Source organism: Rattus norvegicus, chromosome 1 (genome assembly GCF_036323735.1).
Source record: "Rattus norvegicus strain BN/NHsdMcwi chromosome 1, GRCr8, whole genome shotgun sequence".
Taxonomy (NCBI): Eukaryota; Metazoa; Chordata; class Mammalia; order Rodentia; family Muridae; genus Rattus; species Rattus norvegicus.
The window spans coordinates 99984332-99999315 of NC_086019.1; the positions used below are offsets into that span (position 1 = coordinate 99984332).

The window sequence follows — 14984 nt, forward strand, 5'->3', positions numbered from 1 at the left end:
AGAAGAGTCTGCTTAAGTCGTACGCTGCTGTGCTGTGGTGGAAGGGACAGGGGACGCACTACATAAAGCAGGGGTGCTGTCTTCTAAACTGTAGTGTGTGAACCTCACTGATGGTGGATATGCCAGAGATCTTGTGCTTCAACTTCAGAAACACACACTGGGGAGCTAGCCTGCCCCCTCACCACCACCCTCAGAGTCTCTCAGGCGAAACCTGTGCTTCCTGTCTCCACAGCAGCAGGCCCACACCCTTGCCCTTGAGAGTGAGAGACTGGGGTGGGCCTTTCGGTTAGAGAATGCCACACATTCCACTGAGCAGGGGCAGCGAGGAGGGAAAGGAAGAAGAGGAGGAAGAATAAAAAGGTGCAAAGGAGGAGGGTGGGAGAGGAGAGGAGCAGGAGGAAGAAGGAGAAAGAAAGGGAGAAGAAAAAGAAACAGTGCAGGCCTGCCATCCCGGCATTTGGGAGGCCGAGACAGGAGGGTTGCAGGTTCTAGGCCAGCATGGACTGCATAGGGAGATCTTGTCTCAAAAGAACAAAATTAAACAAACAAAACCATGAAAATACAATGTTATGGAAGTATTTGTAAGTCATTTATTGGATCAGAATCTCACATGTGAAATGTATAAAGAATGACCACAATTCAACACAGCAATCAAGGCAAATCAGGCCCTGTAGTGTAGATCTGTAACTCCATCTGCTAGAGAAACTGAGGCAGGGGATGCACATTCAAGGCTCCTTGAGCTACAGAATGAGTTCAAGTTCAGCCTGAGCAAACTATATCAACTGGGCTCAAAGTAAAAGGTAGAAACAAGGCTGGGATGCAGCTTAGCGGTGTAGTGCCTGCCTGGGTACAGAGCCTGCCTGGGTACAGAGCCTGCCTGGGTACAGAGCCTGCCTGGGTACAGAGCCTCCCTGGGTACAGAGCCTCCCTGGGTACAGAGCCTGCCTGGGTACAGAGCCTGCCTGGGTACAGAGCCTGCCTGGGTACAGTGACTGCCTGGGTACAGTGACTGCCTGGGTACAGAGCCTGCCTGGGTACAGAGCCTGCCTGGGTACAGAGCCTCCCTGGGTACAGAGCCTCCCTGGGTACAGAGCCTGCCTGGGTACAGAGCCTGCCTGGGTACAGAGCCTGCCTGGGTACAGTGACTGCCTGGGTACAGTGACTGCCTGGGTACAGAGCCTGCCTGGGTACAGAGCCTGCCTGGGTACAGAGCCTCCCTGGGTACAGAGCCTCCCTGGGTACAGAGCCTGCCTGGGTTCAGAGCCTGCCTGGGTACAGAGCCTGCCTGGGTACAGTGACTGCCTGGGTACAGAGCCTGCCTGGGTACAGTGCCTGCCTGGGTACAGAGCCTGCCTGGGTACAGAGCCTGCCTGGGTACAGAGCCTGCCTGGGTACAGAGCCTGCCTGGGTACAGTGACTGCCTGGGTACAGTGACTGCCTGGGTACAGAGCCTGCCTGGGTACAGAGCCTGCCTGGGTACAGAGCCTCCCTGGGTACAGAGCCTCCCTGGGTACAGAGCCTGCCTGGGTTCAGAGCCTGCCTGGGTACAGAGCCTGCCTGGGTACAGTGACTGCCTGGGTACAGAGCCTGCCTGGGTACAGTGCCTGCCTGGGTACAGAGCCTGCCTGGGTACAGAGCCTGCCTGGGTTCAGAGCCTGCCTGGGTACAGAGCCTGCCTGTGTACAGAGCCTGCCTGGGTACAGAGCCTGCCTGGGTACAGAGCCTGCCTGGGTACAGTGCCTGCCTGGGTGCACTTGACCTTCAGCTCGACGCCCAGTCCCACAACCCAAACCCCAAATCAAACAGGCACTATCTCAAGGATTGGAATGAACAATGAACGAAGGACTGGAATAGTTACACCTCCAACAAAAATACATAATGGCCCCGTGAAAGTATTCTCAGCCTCACTAATTAGGGAGACACAAATCACCACCAAAATGAGACACCGTTGCACATTGTTAGGACGCCTACTGTGAGCTAAAGGACAAAGTGAGATGGAAAATGTCTTGTTGGGATGAGAGGCTGGAGTCTTCCAGTGCCGTTGGTGAGACTTTAGAATGATGAAGCCACTGTTTTTACTTTAAAAATAGAATTTCCACACAGCCCAGAAATGCCATTGTAAGACCGAAGTGGAAAGAATTCAAGGCAGGGACTGAGACGGATATTTGCACACGTGTACTTCTCAGCTCTGCAACGGCTGAGAGGCAGGACCAACCTGTGTCCATCGGTTGATGGGTGGATACAGTGAGGTCCAGGCGACAAACGGAGAATCGTCCAGACAGAAGAAAATGGCACTTCAAGCTACCTCTAGGAGGAACTCTGAAGGCATCCTGTGGGTGCAGACGCTGACTTCAGTAGGATGGACACATAATTCTGCTGATATTGAAACCTGCAGAATAGGCAAATCCCCAGGAACAGGGCTAATTGGCAGGTAAGTGAAATAGGGTTGGGGTGAGGTGGATGCGGACTGGGGAGCAGTTGCTCGATGGGTATAATATTTCTCTTTGAAGTAATGAACAAGTTATTGTATTTAATCTCTGTGTGTGTTATTGTATTTAATCTCTGTGTGTGTGTGTGTGCGCGCTCATGTGCAGAAGTGTGTGTACCACACGTGTGTAGGAACCCAAAGAGGCCAGAAGGGAAGGTGTTGGATCCACTGGAACTGGAGCTACAAGAGGTTGTGAGCTGCCCATTGTGAGTGCTGGGAACACATCTCAGGTTATCGTCAAGGGCTTTTATTTTTATTTTTTTATTTTTTCCGGAGCTGGGGACCGAACCCAGGGCCTTGCGCTTCCTAGGCAAGCGCTCTACCACTGAGCTAAATCCCCAACCCCGTCAAGGGCTTTTAAATGCTGAGCTAGCTCTCTAGGTCCCAGAGTTTTGAAAACAGTTACCAATGTTATGTCATATTGTTCATATAAACAGTGCCACTTAAAACGATCAAGTGGACATTTTGGGGCTTGACACATCTTACCAAAATGACAAGGAAGGCAGGGGTAATACCAGCAGAGGAAACAAGGATGTGAGGAGACAAGAGTCCTGGCTCTGTCAATGAGAGGTGAGGAAGTTTGGGGCCTAGGCTGTGGGATTCACAGATACCGCCCTCTGTGAGTCGAATAAATGAGCATCCTCATTGGCCAATGGTGCCAAAGCAAAAGGACTCGGACCCCAGCGGGGAGAAAGGGCATTCTCACCACTGTATACAACCCAGACAAGTCAGGGCGGTGGCCTTCAGGGAGAAACATCTAGGGTGATTGGCATCAAAGGGTGTATCAGTCAGCTTCCTGAGACTGTGATGCAAGGTCGGAGGCAACTAACATGACAGACGAAAGGTTTACTCAGCTCACAGTTTGGAGAGGCCAAGACCATGGGGCTGGCGAGATAGCAGTAAGAGCACTTTCTGTGCAGGTACAGGCACACGTGCACACACACAATTAAAAATGAGGTCCTTAACATTCAAGACCAGGGCGCTCCACTGATTTGTTCTGGAGAGGGTGCAGGGTAGCTTACCATGGTAGGAAGTGCGAGGGTCCAGAGATGGCTGTGTTTGTTGAGACAGACACTGCTCTGCAGCCCACATGGGCCTTGAACTTGTGATCTTCCTGCGTCCATCTCCCAAATACTGTTATCACAGATGTTTGACAAGATGCCTGGCTTAAGTAATTATATCCATTTAAACTTTTTTATTTTATTTCTAGAGTACCTCTGTGTGTTTATGCCATGTATGTGAGGCTGCTTGGGAAGAGTGAGTCAGGTTCAACTCGAACTGGGGTTACAGCCAGTAGTAAGACATCTGACGCGGTGCTGGGAACCAAACTTAGATCCCTGGCAAGAGTAGTGACGTAGTGACTGTTCTTAACTGTTGAACCATCTCTCCAAGCCCAGCCCAAATAATTACACACACACACACACACACACACACACACACACACACACACACACGGGGTATGTGTGTGGTTGGCGTATATATAATATATATTGAGACAGTGTTTCTTTGTGTAGCCCTGGCTGTTCTGGATCTTGCTCTGTAGGCCAGGCTGGTCTCAAATTCAGAGTTCTGCCTGCTTCTGCCTCTCAAGTGCTGGGTTTAAAATGTGCACCACCAACGGGCTGGAGTTAAGAGCACTGGCTGCTCTTCCAGAGATCCTGAGTTCAATTCCCAGCAACCACATGGTGGCTCACAACCATCTGCAATGGGATCCGATGCCCTCTTCTGATGTGTCTGAAGAGAGTAACGATGAACTTGAATATACATAATAAAATGTGCACCACCATCACCACCTGGCCATAGCCGTAGCTTTAATTTTTTCCACTGGTCTATTTTATCTTTTGTGTAGGAGTGTTTTGGCTGAATGCGTGTCTGTATCATGTGTCTGGTACCCACAGAGGTCAGAAGAAGGCATCATGATCTCCTGGAACCAGAGTTGTGAGCCATCATGTGGGTACCAGGAACTAAAGCCAGGTCTTCTGCAAGAAGTCAAGCACTCTCAACCATTGAGCCATCTCTCCAGCCCCCAAGAATCATATCTTGGACGGGAGTTCCCACCAGGTAACTAGTAAATGGGGCTGAAAGAAAACTCCTTGTCTCCCAAGTGCTTCACTGGCTCCCTGCAGCAGCACCCTAAGGACCACGGTGGAGCCTGGACAGTATCGAACCACACCCACTGCCAATGTAGACAGAGTTGTTGAATGCCGAAGATGGCTCCAAGACCATCTGCAGTAGGGTTTCGTGTGGCTTCCATCTTGAAGGCTTATGACAGAAAAGCCCTGGGGTTCTGAGAGGTCGGAAGATAAACACTGTTTGTCAATCACCAGGCCGTGGCTGGCTGTGGATGTTTTGTGTAACGTCAGCTGCCTGAGTCCTTCTGCACTTTGCCAGGGGAACACACTTGCTTTGGCCCTGTGGTGTTCCTAATGTGTAGCAAGGCATGGCTAAGCACACATACAGACAGGCAACCAGTGTGCCCTGAGAGTGGGAAGCATGCAGGAGCTTCCGAGAGGCTTTCTGTGGACTGCTCAGGAGCATGCAGCTGGGGTCCTGACTAACCAGAGCACTGAGCGGCCTGTTAATCCTGCTTTATCTCCAGAGAGTGCCTCCCAGCTCCACCTGAACCGGAGACCTAGATGACTGTAGTGTCTGAGACAACAACACAAAGAATGTAACACACAGCCACTCAGTTCTACTGCTCCAGGACTGTCTGGGCATCCCGTATGATCACGATTGTGTGAAAACTTCAAATCTGACATATTTAGAATAGCTCCATCACACAGAATTTGAGAAAAGCACAAGATTTGTGCTGTCTTCTTCACCACACCAGAGACAGATTTTGTGACCCATGCACTAGCAATGATTCACGGATTTCCTGATCTATTGCGCCCCCTAGTGTTGCCTTTGACTCATAGCCCCCGGTTCTGAGTGAAACCTGGAATTGAATCTCAGCAAAAACTATGTATGGCTCACGTCTCCTCTCATTGCTTGTTCTCCAAGAAAACTTCCGCTGTCTGAGTCTCTGGAAACTGAACCTGCGTCACCCTTCTGTTTAAAATAGCGAAGGCACAGAGCTTTGCATGTGGTTCCAAATGAAATCGCCCACGTTTTTCACAGCAGGAGGCGGCTAGACAAGGTCTAATGGAGAAGTCGTCTCTTAGTGGCTGAGGGATACACACGTCCCATCTGGATTCCATCATTCCACCTGTCTTGGAAGCAGATCCAGAGAGCATCTGCTCTCTTTATAGTTTGCCCCACAATCTACTTCTCGGTGCATCTGTGTAGGGTGGCGAACGCTGCCTAGATAATTTCCCAAAATAAAGACACCTTTGCCATAGCTGGAGCTCTGAAACTCCACATTTACGTGTCTCAAAGGCTTTGGCACGCTCCAGTGTGAGGCCTGTTCTACACTTTGGGTAATTTGTATGCGTGTGAAGGCAGCATCGTTTTGGGTACAGTTTTTCAAAGGAAGTATTAAGGGCAAGAATATGATTTTAAGTGGTGGGAAGAAAATAAAAGTGTGAATTTAGTTCCAGACTCTAGACAAGAGGAAAGAAGATGTTATATTCCTGTCTGGGACATTGCAAACCACTCTAGGATGGCCCACAAACCTCTCGCCCTGCCCACCTGTTCACAAAATGACGGGAACTCCTCCAGTTTGCTCACACTCCTGAGGACACAAAAATCTCAGAAATGCAGTCAAGCCTGCGTGGATAAAAATTTGTGCAAATGGATGGGGTGTGCCAAACCACCCTAGAGACTGATTTTATTTATCTGTTATTTTTACATGTGTGTGAGTGCTTGTGTGTTTGTTTATGTACATTATGTGAGTACAGGACCCCTAAGAGGCGAGAAGAGGGCATCAGATGCCCTGGAACTGGAGTTACAGACAGTCGTGAGCCATTACATGAGTACTTAAGAGACCAGATCTTGGTCCTTTGTAAGAACAATATATTCTCTCAACTGTCAAAACAAAACACACACACACACACACACACACACACACACACACACACACACACACACATATATATATATATATATATATATTTTGAAACTCCAGGGGTTGGGGATTTAGCTCAGTGGTAGAGCGCTTGCCTAGGAAGCGCAAGGCCCTACTCCAGTTCCATGGGATCAAACGCCCTCTTTTCACATCCCTGGGCTCTGGGTATGCACACAGTGCACACATCTGCATGAACATTGGGCTGATCTTTTTAAATCAACTTGACACGAACCTTGATATGCCTGAGAAGAGGAACTCTCCCTTGAGGAACTGCCTGCATCAGTTTGGCCTGTAGGCAAATGTATAGGAGCATTTTCTTGTTTTCTTTTTTTTTTTTAATTCATTTATTATATATAAGTACACTGTAGCTGTCTTCAGACACACCAGAAGAGGGCATCGGATCTCTTTACAGATGGTTGTGAGCCACCATGTGGTTGCTGGGAATTGAACTCAGGACCTCTGGAAGAGCAGTCGGTGCTCTTAACCGCTGAGCCATCTCTCCAGCCCTCTTGTTTTCTTATTCTGAGATAGAGTTTCCCTGTGTAACCCTGGCTGGCCTGTAGACCACGCTGGACCGTGAACTCAAGGAGACCCATCTGCTTCTTCCTCCCACCTGGCATAGTCTTGATTAATGATTGATGTAGGAGGACCCAGACCACTGTGGGCAGGTGGTCCTGAGGTGTATAAGAAAGCTGGTTGAGCAAGCCATGGGGAGCAAGCCAGTAAGCAGCACACTGTCCACCATGGTCTCAGCTTCAGTTCCTGCCTTGAGTGCCTACCCTGACTTCCTGTACAATGGACTCTAAGATGAAATAAGCCCCCCTCTCCCCAACTTGTGTTTGGTCTTGTGTGTGGTACTTGTCACAGCCATAGAAACCAAACGAAGACATAGGTAAAACACTTATATGCAGAAAATAAGAAAAACATAAAAAGAGATCTCTTTTCCAGCTGGTCGTGGTAGCTCACAGCGGTGGTCCTAGTTTGAGGCTGAGGTAGAATCTTCATTTGAAGCCAGCCTGTGTAATTCATTGAGGCCCTTGTCTGTGACTGCTATTCTTGGTTGTCAACTTGACTACATATGGAATTAACCCAAACTCCACACTTGTGACAGATATTTAGTTAACTAGAACATTTGATGTAGGAAGATGTCTTAGGGTTTCCACTGCTGTGAAGAGACACTGTGACCAAGACAACTCTTTTAAGGACAACATTTAATTGAGACTGGCTTATAGATTCAGAGGTTTGGTCCATTATCATTAAGGTGGGAGCATGGTAGCATCCAGGCTGGAGGAGCTGTAAGTTCTGCATCTTGATCCAAAGGGCAGACAAGAGAAGATTCTCCCATGTGGCTAGGAGGAGGGTCTCAAAGCCCACCCCCACAGTGACATATTCATCCAACAAGGTCACGTCTACTCCAACAAGGCCACACCTCCTAACAGTGTCACTCCCTGGGACAAGCATACTCAAACCACCACAGAAGGCTTGCTTTCAATACAGATAACTTGAGGTGGGAAAACCCACCTTGAGTCTGGGCCACACTTTCTCACAGTGGCCTATACGAGGGACATGGAAGAAGGATGCGTTTGCTCTTTGCCTGCTTGCCCTTACTTTTGCTTCACTGGCATTAGAGTCTATTTGCTTGCTATTCTGATGTATACCATAAACCTACTGAGACATCCAGCCTCACGGACTGAACAACTATTAGATGTTTGGACTTTCCTATGGAAGACAACCATTGTTGTACTAGCTGAACTGCAGCCTGTAAGCCATTCTAAGAATTCTCCTTCTGTAAATTTAGATTCATTCTATCAGTTGTGTTCTCTGGAGCCTAATAATACCGTCTCAAAACAAAAGTGATTTACGTTTTCAAGACCATGTTTTTGTTTCTTCCACTAGCCTCCATGAGGAGATGAGTAAATTCCTTTGTGTAGCTGGGGTGAAAGAGATTATCAAAAACCGGTGAGTTTGCCTACGTGGTTGTCTAGCTACTCAGGAGGCAGGAGGATTCCGGGTTTAAGGAATGCCTAGGTAACATGATGGATTCAAGGGTAGCCGGGGTAGCTTAGACCTTGCCTCAAAATGAAAAGTACATGCCCCGACCTGCAGGGCAGTCAGCAGGGGTTGGGGACCACCTAGGAGAGAATGGGTGAGAAGAAACGCAAAGAAGGACGTCAAGACAAGAGTCTGATCAAGGCGACAAACTTTATTTTTTCCCAAGGTTGAATTTATACCATAGCAGGGGTAACAGAGGGAGGGGAGAAGTGGGAACTATCTATTCAAGTCAAGGACACAGTGTTCTTGTGGTCAGGCAATCAGCTGACGTCAACAGGATGTCAGAAAGATCACAGGTTTGTCATACCATTATGCATCCTGACCACCAGATTTGTATTTGCCTTCTGCAGCTGGCTGGGGATTTTTCATCGTCCTGACCCAGTCCTTTAGTATGAAACCAGTCACACTTAAGTCTAACTATAACATTAACATCAATAATGGAGGTTTTTTTTTTTTTTTGGTTCTTTTTTTTTGGAGCTGGGGACTGAACCCAGGGCCTTGCGCTTCCTAGGCAAGCGCTCTACCACTGAGCTAAATCCCCAACCCCATAATGGAGGGTTTTAAGGGCACAGCTCCCACAAGTACAAAATGGGTTGAGGAACATAGCAGAGTGCTTGCTTAAAACTCATCAGTGGTGGGGTTGGGGATTTAGCTCAGTGGTAGAGCGCTTGCCTAGGAAGCGCAAGGCCCTGGGTTCGGTCCCCAGCTCCGAAAAAAAGAACAAAAAAAAAACAAAAACAAAAACAAAAAAAACCTCATCAGTGGGAGGCTGGGACCATGACTTAGTGATAGAGCCTTGCTTAGAATCCCCCAGTGAGGGGCTGGGGGCGTGGCTCAGTGGTAGAGCCCCTGCCTAGAATCCTCCAGTGAGGGGCTGGGGGCGTGGCTCAGTGGCCAGTGTGGGGCTGGGAGTGTTTTGAGGGTAGAGTACTTGCCTATATAAAAATTCCCACTTTGACTGCAGAGACTTAACTTCTAGAGAGGAAGGCGTGACTTGCTCAGATAGAACAAACCTTTGTTCCTGCTGTCTCATCCTTATAGAATGTAAGACACAGTTCTAGCCTTCAAGCCTTGGTGAAGGCCAATTGTAGATCACCATCTTGCTGATACTGGCTATGGAAAATGGGAGCCCTGGGTGACTGTGGAGCTGAGCTGGAGTTTGGACCATTAAGCAAAGTTTAATTGGAGACCCAGTGAGGCAGAGTCTAGCTCACCTAGGGACCTTCCTTCTCTTTTTCTTTTTCGTTTTCTTTCTTTCTTTCTTCTTTCTTTTCTTTTTTCTTTTCTTTTCTTTTTTTGTTTTTGTTTTCATTCTGGGAGTTGACCTAAAGCTTATGAGTAATGTGTGGGTGTCTATCGCTGCGCTCTGTTCCTAATAGGACCAAGTGACTTTTAATAAGACTTGGGAGCTGAAAATATGGACTTAGATTAAGAGCACTTGCTGTTTTGCAGAATGTCCCAGTACCCACATCAGGTGACTCACCACTACCTGCCACTCCAGTTCCAGGGAATTCAATGCCTTCTTTTAGCCTTTCAAGGGTACCAGGCAGGCATGCTTACACACTCCTTCCCAAACATATACACCTAAAACAAACAAACGAACCTGAGGAGGAGGAGGAGGAGGAAGAGGAGGAGGAGGAGGAGGAAGAGGAGGAGGAGGAGAAAGAAGAGGAGGAAGAGGAAGAGGAGGAGGAGAAGGAGGAGGAGGAGGAGGAGGAGAAAGAAGAGGAGGAAGAGGAAGAGGAAGAGGAGGAGGAGGAGGAGGGGGAGGAGGAGGAGGAGGAGGGGGAGGAGGAGGAGGAGGAGGAGGAGGAGGAAGCAGCAGCAGGCTTGAAATTTCCTATCCAGCATCTCCTGGGCTTACTATGAGCTTCAGCCCTCTAGCCTACTACGGGTAAAAGTTTCTGAATGTCTGTCTCAGTAAGCAACTTTGTAAGCAATCCCATGGGAATTCGCCCTATAGCTCTAGAGTACCTGATCCTTCAAGCCAGACACTGAGCATTGAGAGACTATCAGAGCTAAGGAGGGAGAGAGGGAGACTGACAGGAAGAGGCCGGCTGCTCTCTGCTCCTGGGCCATGGTAAGGCCTGGATCTCCAGGTATTATGAGCGCTGCTCCTCACCTGGTCCCGCTAGACATTTTGAGAGGTTCCCGGACATTTTGGAATTGGGGCATTTTCCTCTGAAAAACCTGACTTTTAAAGAAACTTACAACGTGAACCCGTTGTAACTGCTTTGCAAATATAACTTCAAGAGAGACCCCTGTCTACTGCTTTCTATCCTGACCCTTTGCTGACAGCGCAGCAAACAAGTTCTGGGACCCTGAGAAGTGAGAGGGCTGAAGTCAGGGTAGGTGGGGAATGGACTCTCCAATCCAGCCCAGCAGAAAGGAAGCTGGTGTCTGGTTAGCCTGTGCATCCTGGCGGGGTGATTATCTCAATAATAAAGGACAGGAAAAATTTTTATTTCGTGTAAACAAAACAAAAACCCGGCCGTGATTCATTAATGTCATTGAAACGGCATGCAAATGACAGGATGAAACTTAGCAGAGAGCAGCTTGGTGCAAACAACGGGCATTGTTTGGGAGCGCGGTCCTCATTCGTTTCAAATCCACAGACACAATTTCCTGGGTGTATAATTGTTCCCCCCGCCCCCGACAACGAGGCTGAGCCCTTTGTTTCCCTGGCTCTGCTGCGTGGAGCGGGTGCCATGCGTGTAGTCTCCCCGCACAGATGCCGCCCGGCTTTTGTTTTAGAGGCCGAGACACAGAGAGCCGGGCGCACGTGTGCCGGGCGTCCCTGGGCACAGTCCCCTCCTTCCTGCGGGCCCCATTGTCTACGGCCTAGCGGCAAGTCGCTTTGCAAATGGTAGGTTTCTGCAGCTATTCCGAGGAGCTGCTTAACAGACATCACTTGGCTTGCTGAGATCCGTCTCCAGCCCCAGCAGTGCAAATGCAAAGTGTGTGCCTCTGGTCCCCGGAACAATGTGAGCCTGAGGAGAGGATTTAGGCCTCAGAGAAATCAGTGGGTTTAGGCTTGGCACCCAACAAGGAGGTACCCCCCCCTGCAAAAGAATCTCAGTGTGTCCCTGAGTTCCAGACCCAAGAAAGAGCTTCCACACTAAAGCCATCCTATTCCGGAGGGATGGGAACATGGGCTGGAACTTTAGGCTTTGATGTGAGAGGATTTCCAGCATGGAATTGGGGAAGGAAGGTCACTGGAAGCCTGCCCACGGTGAGGTAGCTGCCGCAATACAGTCATGAGGCTGTAGGCTACCGAGGGATGGAGTAGGGTCGGGAGAAAGTGTCCCTGTCAGGCAGCCTCAGAAGAGTCATTTGCACATTCCAAAGTGCTCTCTTTTGGAAGGGTCAAACAGCAGGTTTTCAATGTGGGATCTGTTGTTTTCCCCCATTGGCTTTGTGTGTGTGTGTGTGTGTGTGTGTGTGTGTGTGTGTGTGCGCGCGCGCGCGTGTGCATGCGTGTATGCGTGCGTGTGTGTGTGTGTGTGTGTGTTCAGCATTTCTGCGCCCAGTGTGTTTCAGCCTCCACTGTAGTTGGTGTGGTGAGAAGCTCAGAGAGATGTCCTGGAGACCCTGTTCTCTGCTTTGATTCTGTTCTTAGCAGTGTGACACTGAGTACCCTTTTAAAGATTTATTTATTTATTATATACAAGTACACTGTAGCTGTCTTTAGAAACCAGAAGAGGGCATCAGATCCCATTACAGATGGTTGTGAGCCACCATGTGGTTGCTGGGATTTGAACTCAGGACCTCTGGAAGAGCAGCCAGTGCTCTTAGCCACTGAGCCATCTCTCCAGCCCCCTGAGTACCCTTTCTTCTATTCCCTGAGCAGCCCAAAAATTCACCTGCCCTGGGAGCTGAACGGATTGTTTTTAAAAGTTAAGAACACAGAAATTGGGGCTGGAGAGGTGGCTCAGTGGTTAAGAGCACTGGCTGCTCTTCCAGAGGTCCTGAGTTCAAATCCCAGCAACCACATGGTGGCTCATGACCATCTGTAATGGAATCTGATGCCTTCTTCTGGTGTGTATACAATAAATGAATTAAAAAAAAAAAACCACAGAAATCAGGCGACCTCTGCCTGATTCCTAGTATCCATCCAAGGTTCATAATCACCTATAATTTCAGTTTCTGCAGTGTTGGAGGTCTCTGGTCTCAGAGGCACATGCATTCATGTGCACACATACCCCATACCCATACCCCCTGACACACAACACACACTAATGTTATTTGCAACTAGGGTCTCCATGCTTTCCATGACCTGGGACCAGGCCCTGCATCAGCATCTCTTGACTTAGGCTGCAGTGGGCTGTGCAGGGGACAGTGTGTGAAGTAAGGTAAGAGAGAGCTTTCCAGTGTGTAGCACTGGTGTGGGCATATTTTCTGGGACTTTTCTTAGACCTTATTCTCTTGTGGGAAGGACGAACAGCCTAAAGCCTAAATGCTGGGGGTGGGGGGGTGCAGTCTGGGATTTGAGGGCTTTCCTTTCCCAAGGATGATCCAAAGCCACTGCCATCTGTGATGGTTTATTTAGCTGTCAGTTTGGCTGGACTAAGAAGAAACATCTAGTGAGGTGGTCATGGTGTGTAGGCCTGTGCACAGGATAATTTAAGCCTCTGGTTACTCTATTACTAATAATGACACAAGAGGCTCATGTGTGGCAGCATACAGTATCTCAATCTTAACACAACCAGATTTTTATTTTTTATTCAGACTATCCTACAAAGCAGGGCCTGGTGGTATTAGTATTCTTAGCCCTGGAGAGTGTGAGACAGAAGGATAATGAACTCAAAGACGGTTATGTAGTCAGATTCTGTCTCTGGAGACCAGTGTGGGGAGGGGGCATGCTATGGGACACATCTTTAATCCCAGTACTATGACGGCAGAGGCAGGAGGATGACTGTGAGTTTGAGGATGGTTTATCTACATAGTGAGTTCCAGGCCAGGGCTTCCTAGTGAGACTCTGGAGAGAGAGAGGATGAACAAGAGGAGGAGGAGTAGGGGAGAGAAGAGATGGAGGGACGGAGGGACGGGCAGGCTGATGACTTGGGGGATTAGTATTAATGAGGCACACTTCTGGGAGTGTCTGTGATGATCTTCTCAGAAACAACTGTATTTTGAGGCCTCTGACCTCCCAAAGTCCAGCCTCGGCTTGGAGAGGGTTCTGAAGAAGCTGTGTTTGGGAGCGGCTGGGAGAACAACTCGAAGTTCGGCTGCAACTTTCCGACAGTCTTGAGGTAGCTCCTCAGAGATCTCCAGATAGCCGAGCTCTTGCTAGAAAAAAATTCTAAAAGCTCTCCAATAGCTCACGGGTTTTCCAACCAAAGTCAGAAAAGCTGCAAGAAAACATTCTTGGGTTTTCTGAGCAGGGTCAGAAACCCTGCTGGAAAAATTCTAAGAGAGCTGTAACAATCTTCTCTCCAAGCAGTTCGCCCTGGGCAAAGACAGTAAGGGAAAGACAGTAAGTACCTTTTTTTTTTTTAAAAAAAAACATGGTAAATGAATTCGGAGATCTGCCTGCCTCTGTAATCACAAACAATAAATTTAACTGGGTGGGAATTTTGCTCTGCGGTCAGCACTTCCTAAATCTCTTTATCTCCTTCCTTGATATCTTTCTGACAAGCTGGCTCATAGTGTAGCTGCTCTCCTCTCTCAGGTCCACGAAACCCTCATATAATTCTTTTTGCGTCCTCATATTTTGCATAGTTGAGGTTATACATTCCAGAACTCATGTTTTTAGAGTTCTTTGCCACAGCCTTAAGTGCTGTCCTGAAGGTCACGGCATTTATCATTTTGCTAAGGACATAGACACACCCTTGCCTCTTGTGCTGTCTCTGATTGTCGTGGAGTCATTAACCTTGGCCGAGAGCCCATTCCTCTGAAGGAGGAACATAAAGTAAAATGTACAAACAAGCCTTACGCCTCGCAACCAATCAACTCTCTCGGAGGCCCAGGCCCTGCTAGCTCTATTCCAGGGGTGGAAACTGTGTCACACCGTCCCGTCTGCATGGCCATGCAGGACTCGGCACTGGCCTAATCAGTGGACCAATCCCTCAATGGCATTATTAGGAAGTGGGAAACGCACAGCGTAGATGGTAGACGTGGTCCTGAGGATATTCTGTCCTGGGAGCTCTGGCCCCCATCACTATTCCCTCTTCCCTGAAGATCTGCTTCTGACACACTCTCTCCACCGTGGCGTGTTGTCCAAGGACATGAAGCCAAGTGACATACACCAAACCCTCTGAGACCGTGATCACAAACAGGTCTTTCTTTAGGTTCTTTTTGCATATATTTTTGTCACAATGACCAGAGAGATGGACTAACATGCTCACCTAGGTAAGGAGATAACTTCAAATCCCAGCCTATATCCCCAGCCCCAACTCTTCTCCAAGCTAGGCCACTGTCTGAATAGGACATTACCTAGTC

At 48.7% G+C, this 14984-nt stretch overlaps 1 non-coding gene across 1 annotated transcript; it reads right to left on the bottom strand.

Moving 5' to 3' along the window:
* Window positions 1–13910: 13910 nt before the first annotated feature.
* LOC120100209 (U7 small nuclear RNA) lies at window positions 13911–13972 on the bottom strand. The gene has a single exon (XR_005499990.1). It is a non-coding gene; the product is annotated as a U7 small nuclear RNA (small nuclear RNA).
* Window positions 13973–14984: the final 1012 nt, after the last annotated feature.